The sequence below is a fragment of the Hibiscus syriacus genome, unplaced genomic scaffold, assembly GCF_006381635.1.
Source record: "Hibiscus syriacus cultivar Baekdansim isolate YM2019G1 unplaced genomic scaffold, ASM638163v2 tig00110457_pilon, whole genome shotgun sequence".
In the NCBI taxonomy this organism is placed as follows: domain Eukaryota; kingdom Viridiplantae; phylum Streptophyta; class Magnoliopsida; order Malvales; family Malvaceae; genus Hibiscus; species Hibiscus syriacus.
In genome coordinates this window covers 331,801-337,800 of record NW_024062744.1, presented here as the reverse complement: position 1 = coordinate 337,800, position 6,000 = coordinate 331,801, and positions in this window count along the sequence as shown.

Below are 6,000 nucleotides of genomic sequence, written 5' to 3'. Positions count from 1 at the left end.
ATATGTTTTTATTCCTCTTTTAGTTTTTCATCATTTTTTTTATTTTTTTTCCTTCTATTTTCTTTATTTCATTTACTCTTATTTCCTTTTCCTTTAACGCGTTTCTCGACTTTTTAAGGGTACTCTTTCAAATTGATCGGAGGTAAGTAATTTTGGATCATATGTTACCTTTAAATTTTAACTTTCGATTTTCTTAATTAAAAACAACTGGAAATTACATAGTACCGAAAGGGCGGTTCAAGGGTGCTAATCCTTCCTTGACCGTAACCGACTCCCGAATCCGACATATCTTTGGTAAGATGCAGATCAGGTAAGATATAAGGTATCCGATTAACCTATTTATTTTTTTAAATAAATAATCGGTGACGACTCCAATCACATTTTTCAAGTCGAAGCCCAATTTTGGGGCCCAACCGAAAGACGGTTACGACAATTATGTTTTATCTCATGTATGTTGAAAAGTATTGTATGATGAACATAATAACTTTTGGTAATGTTTTATAAACTCTAGTTCATCATATTAATTTTTGGTCAAAATTGTTTTTAAAATGTATTTGATATCTCTTTAACAATTGATATCGATTTTTCAAGAACTTTGGTTTTGCAAATTTTGACCTTAAATTTTTCTTAATGTTTATGCATAGATCTTATTTTTTTATTATAAAGTTTTAATGCATAACATTTTCAAAAACTTTATGCATAAATTCTTAATCTTGATTATCGACATTGCATAATGTTTTATTTGTGAATGGGTTAAAAGCATAATCTTTTGAAAAATGAATTTAATAAAAAAATACAATGTCTTATTTTAAATTAATATTTGCAAAATTGATTGACATTGCATCCATTTTGATTATGCTTGTTGGTCATAAAATAGGGATATATACATGGTGTATTTAGATTCTATTGTTATGACTAATATATGCCTAGTTACTAAGGATGAGCATGATAATTGGTTATGGCATAAGAGACTAGGACTTGCTAGTATGAGTGTTTTGTAACGATTGATTCAAGGAGATTTAGTTAGAGGGTTGCCTAAACTAAAATTTGATAATGATAAAATCTGTGATGCTTGTGCTAAAGGAAAACAAAAGCGAATTTCTTTTAAATCCATTAATGACATATCCACTAGTAGAGTTTTACAGTTGATCCATTTAGATCTTTTTGGGCCATCTAGGACTACTAGCTTGGATGGAAAACAATATGCATATATATTTGTATATGACTATTCTAGATGTACTTGGGTTCTATTTTTAAGTACTAAAGATGAAGCATTAGAAAAATTCATCACTTTTTCAAAAGTAATTCAAAACGAAAAAGGTTACTCTATAACTAGTGTTAAGAGTGACCATGGAACTGAATTTGAAAATCTTGGATTTACTGAATTTTGTAATTCTAATTGTATTAGCCATAATTTTTGAGCACCTAGAACCCCTCAACAAAATGGAGTTGTTGAGAGGAAAAATCGAACTTTAGAAGAAAGGCTAGAACCATGCTTTGTGAAAACAATTTGCCAAAATATTTTTGGGCGGAAGCCACAAATACCGCTTGTTATGTTATTAATCGAGTAACGATTAGGCCTATTTTGAAGAAAACTCCATATGAACTTTTTAAAAATAAAAAGCCTAACCTTAGCTATTTTCATCATTTTGGATGTAAATGTTTTGTTTTAAACAATGGTAAAGGAAATCTTGAAAAATTTGATGCTAAAAGTGATGAAAGAATTTTTGGATTATTCCTGAAATTCTAAAGCTTATCGAGTATTTAATAAAAGAACTTTAGTTGTAGAATAGTCTATACATGTTGTTTTCGATGATAATCCCCTTCCGAGGAAGGATTCTTGTGTGAATGATGATGTACGTATTATAAACACAAATGATGTTATATATGATGTTGGAGAACCATCATCAAAGGAAGAAACGAAAGATGAGGAAACTCAAGATCCTCTCGAGAATCCAACCATTGAAGAAAGGGAAGTCTCTTACCCAAGGGAATACAACTATGTCAAGGATGGTGAAATAATAGGTGATCCATCCAAAGGGGTAACAACTCATTCTTCTCTTAGAAATATATGTAATTATGTTGTATTTATTTCATGCATAGAGCCTAAGAATATTAAAGAAGCATTAAATGATGAACATTGGATTATGTCTATGCAAGAAGAGTTGAATCAATTTGAGAGAAGTACAGTATGAACATTAGTTGAAAGGCCTAGTAATAAATCTATTGTAGGTACTAGATGGGTATTTAGGAATAAGCTTGATGAAAGTGATAATATAGTGAGAAACAAGGCTAGACTTGTTGCTCAATGCTATACTCAAGAAGAATGCATAAACTATGATGAAACATATGCTCCCGTAGCTAGGATGGAAACAATTAGAATGTTATTAGCATTTGCATGTTTCAATGAATTCAAACTATATCAAATGGATGTTAAAAGTGAATTTTTAAATGGTTTTATAAAAAAAGAAGTGTATGTGGAACAACCTCCTGGTTTTTAAGATTCAAAAATTCCAGATCATGTTTTTAAATTGACAAAAGCTCTTTATGGTTTAAAACAAGCTCCTAGAGCTTGGTATGAAATATTGTCAAACTTTTTAATTGAAAAAGGTTTTTCAAAAGGAAAGGCTGACACTACATTTTTTTAAAGCATAAAGGTAAAGATTTATTAGTAGTTCAAATTTATGTTGATGATTTAATATTTGGTTCTACTAATGATGTTCTTTGCCAAGAATTTTCTAAGTTAATGCAAAGTGAATTCGAGATGAGCATGATGGGAGAACTCTCATTTTTCTTGGAACTCCAAATCAAGCAAAGAAAAGATGGCATCTTCATCAATCAAGCTAAGTACGTCAAGGATATGCTCAAGAAGTTTGGAGTGGAAAATGAGAAACCCATGACACTCCAATGAGCTCATTAACAAAGCTTGACAAAGATGAATGAGGTAAATGTGTGGATGTTAAATTATATAGGTCAATGATTGGCTCTTTGCTTTATCTAACCGTAAGTAGACTAGACATTATGTTTAGTGTTTGCTTATGTGCTAGATTTCAATCATGTCCTAAGGAATCACATTTACTAGCTGTTAAGAGAATCTTTAGATACCTTAAGGACACTCCTAGTTTAGGACTTTGGTATCCTAGAGACTCTAGTTTTATCTTACATGCCTTCTCTGATGCAGATTATGGAGGATGTAAAATAGATAGGAAAAGCACCTCCGGTGCTTGCTAATTCCTAGGAAATATGTTGATTTCTTGGTTTTCAAAGAAACAAAATTGTGTTTCATTATCTACCACTGAAGCGGAATACATTTCAGCGGGTAGTTGTTGTGCACAAGTTTTATGGATGAAACAACAATTTTTTGATTATGGAATTGAAGTAGGTACCATACCTATCAAGTGTGACAATACTAGTGCTATTTGTCTAACTAAAAATCTCATCCAACACTCTAGAACTAAGCACATTGAAATTAGACATCACTTCATTAGAGACCATGTCGCTAAGGAAGATGTAGTTCTAGAATTTGTTGACACTTTGCACCAATTAGCGGATATCTTTACAAAACACAAAGAAAGATTTTGGACACTTAGGAGAGAATTAGGTTTAGCTGACCTATCTTCACTTAGTGTTTAAAATAATTTTAGCACTTTTAAATTAGATTTGGAAATGCTTATAAAATAACATTCTTGAATGCATTCCATGCTAATAGTTAGGGGGAGTTTATGATTTTTAGTGAGAATTAATTATATGTTCAAATGTAGTTTAAGGATAAAATTGATTGATTGAACATGATTATTTTCCAATATATGAGTTGCCAATACCACTAGAGCTAAATAATTTAGCATTTTAAGTGTTTAAAATGGATTTTTGACATTTTTGTGCTTAATACATCGATACACTAAATAGTGCATCGATACATCCCTTTGAATGTGCATCGATACATCATGAAGAAGCACCAGATGCACTCCTTGAATGTGCATCGATGCACAATGCCATGCATCAATGCATCCGTCGGGTTTTTGATTAAAAACCCTATTTCTTCTTCATTTTCTCAAACACTCCCAAACTGCCAATCGTCCATCTCTCTCTAAACTCTCCATTTGCCTCAAATCAACGCATTTTTGACAGATTTCGATCGTTTTTCAACTCCAAATCCTACTTGTATCATTAAATCGTGCAAAATAACATCAAATTCCTCTCAATCCGAAACTTTCAAGGTAATATTTCAAAACCTCTGTTTTATTGATTTATGAACTTAAAATTAGTTTTGATTAGTTCTAAAATGAACATTACATCGGACATTGATTGTTTAGTGTTTAGAAACTAGATTTTATAATCAATTTCATCAAAAACACTAGATTTTTCAAGAATTTTGAAATAATAAAAAAATCGAGAATCTTAATTCTAAATTTGATGTTTTTATTTTCATTATGTTAATTTGAAAACTACACATTGATTTTTCAAACGTTGTTTTCAAAATTTTTCAAAAAAACTTTGCCCATTAGGATTCGGTTTAGAGAACCTTGAATTATTGTAGACTCAATTGAGTTTTGGGATTGATTATATTGCATACATGTTTTTAAAATTACAGGTTACCTATCCCATTCCATTCCTTAAACCATGTCTAATCCAAAACGACCTAGGACTTCCTCAAGTCGTTCGAACCAAAATTGGCCTCTCATTCCTCCTCAAAATCCAAACGATCTAAATATGACCATTTTAAAATCTTGTTTTAATGTTTCCGATCGTCGTAGAGAATAACTCTTACATCGATACCATAATTGCTTTGAGTCTTATAAAATTCGGGAAGAACGCATTCCTTCCATTCAAGCTATGGTCGATCTTAACTTTTCATATCTTCCAACTCTTAGGTCTTGGAAGTTTGATAAACTTTGTCACCTAAAACCTATTGTCCATCAACAATTGATCCGCATTTTCTACTCTAGTGCGGTATGTATCCAAAACGAGCGTCGAACTGGAACTATAGGAATTAGATCCTACCTTTTAGGAAAATTTAATCATATTGACTCCGAGACTATAGCTAAACAGTTTAGACTAGATGACGATGGTTTATATAATGAGAAAGAGATTGTGGCATCTCCTTATCAATCTAATGTTAGTGTTAGTACTTTACAATCTCATCACGATCGATTTCTTCATTTGATGATCTCTTGGTGGTTTAGACCATCCGGAGGTAGGTACTCCACTCTTCGTGTCAGAGATTTCTGGCGAATACATTGTATCCAGCATAAAAAAAAAAGATAAATTTGCCACAAATCATTTTTAGTGAACAAGTAGATACCATAAATGTTGTCCCATCTAAACATGTAGAAACTTTAATTTATGGGTGTCTACTTACTAATCTTTTTATCAAACTCGGTCTTAGAGTTTTTCTAGATATTCTAATTCCTCTTCAAAACCCAATCAATCTCACTTCCTTAAAAAGCTGAATGAAAACTGAATGAGGAAACTGGGCAATTGGTTTTTCGACCCTCTAAGCAAACCCCAGGAGCTAGTTCTTCACGAGCTCCACCTGTACCTATCTCTTCTCGTGCTCTTCCTCCTCCGGCACCAGCTGCTGACGATGATCTCGTGCTTCAACAAATAATGCAAGATATTGACGATCGCGTAGCAGACGATGAGCCCGCACCGGAACCAGCAGAGCAAGAGGAACAAATGCCTCCATATTTTTGATCATTTATGGAGTCATTTGATCTAAGGTTTACTTCCATGGAATCTTAACTGATTGAGTTTCAACGGGAGATGCGTGAACGTATGGATGCTCTCACAATTGAAGTACGAGCACATTATCCTCCTCCTCCCAATCCTCTGATGGAGTATATCTTTACTTGCCATACTTTCTTAGATTAAGAACTTGGATTGACAAACATTTTGATGTTCTTGGGTTGTTTGATTTCGGATGATTATATGTTTGGATTTATGTTTTGGATGCTTGGATATTTGAACTTAATACATATTTGGTGTGTTTGAATTTTTATC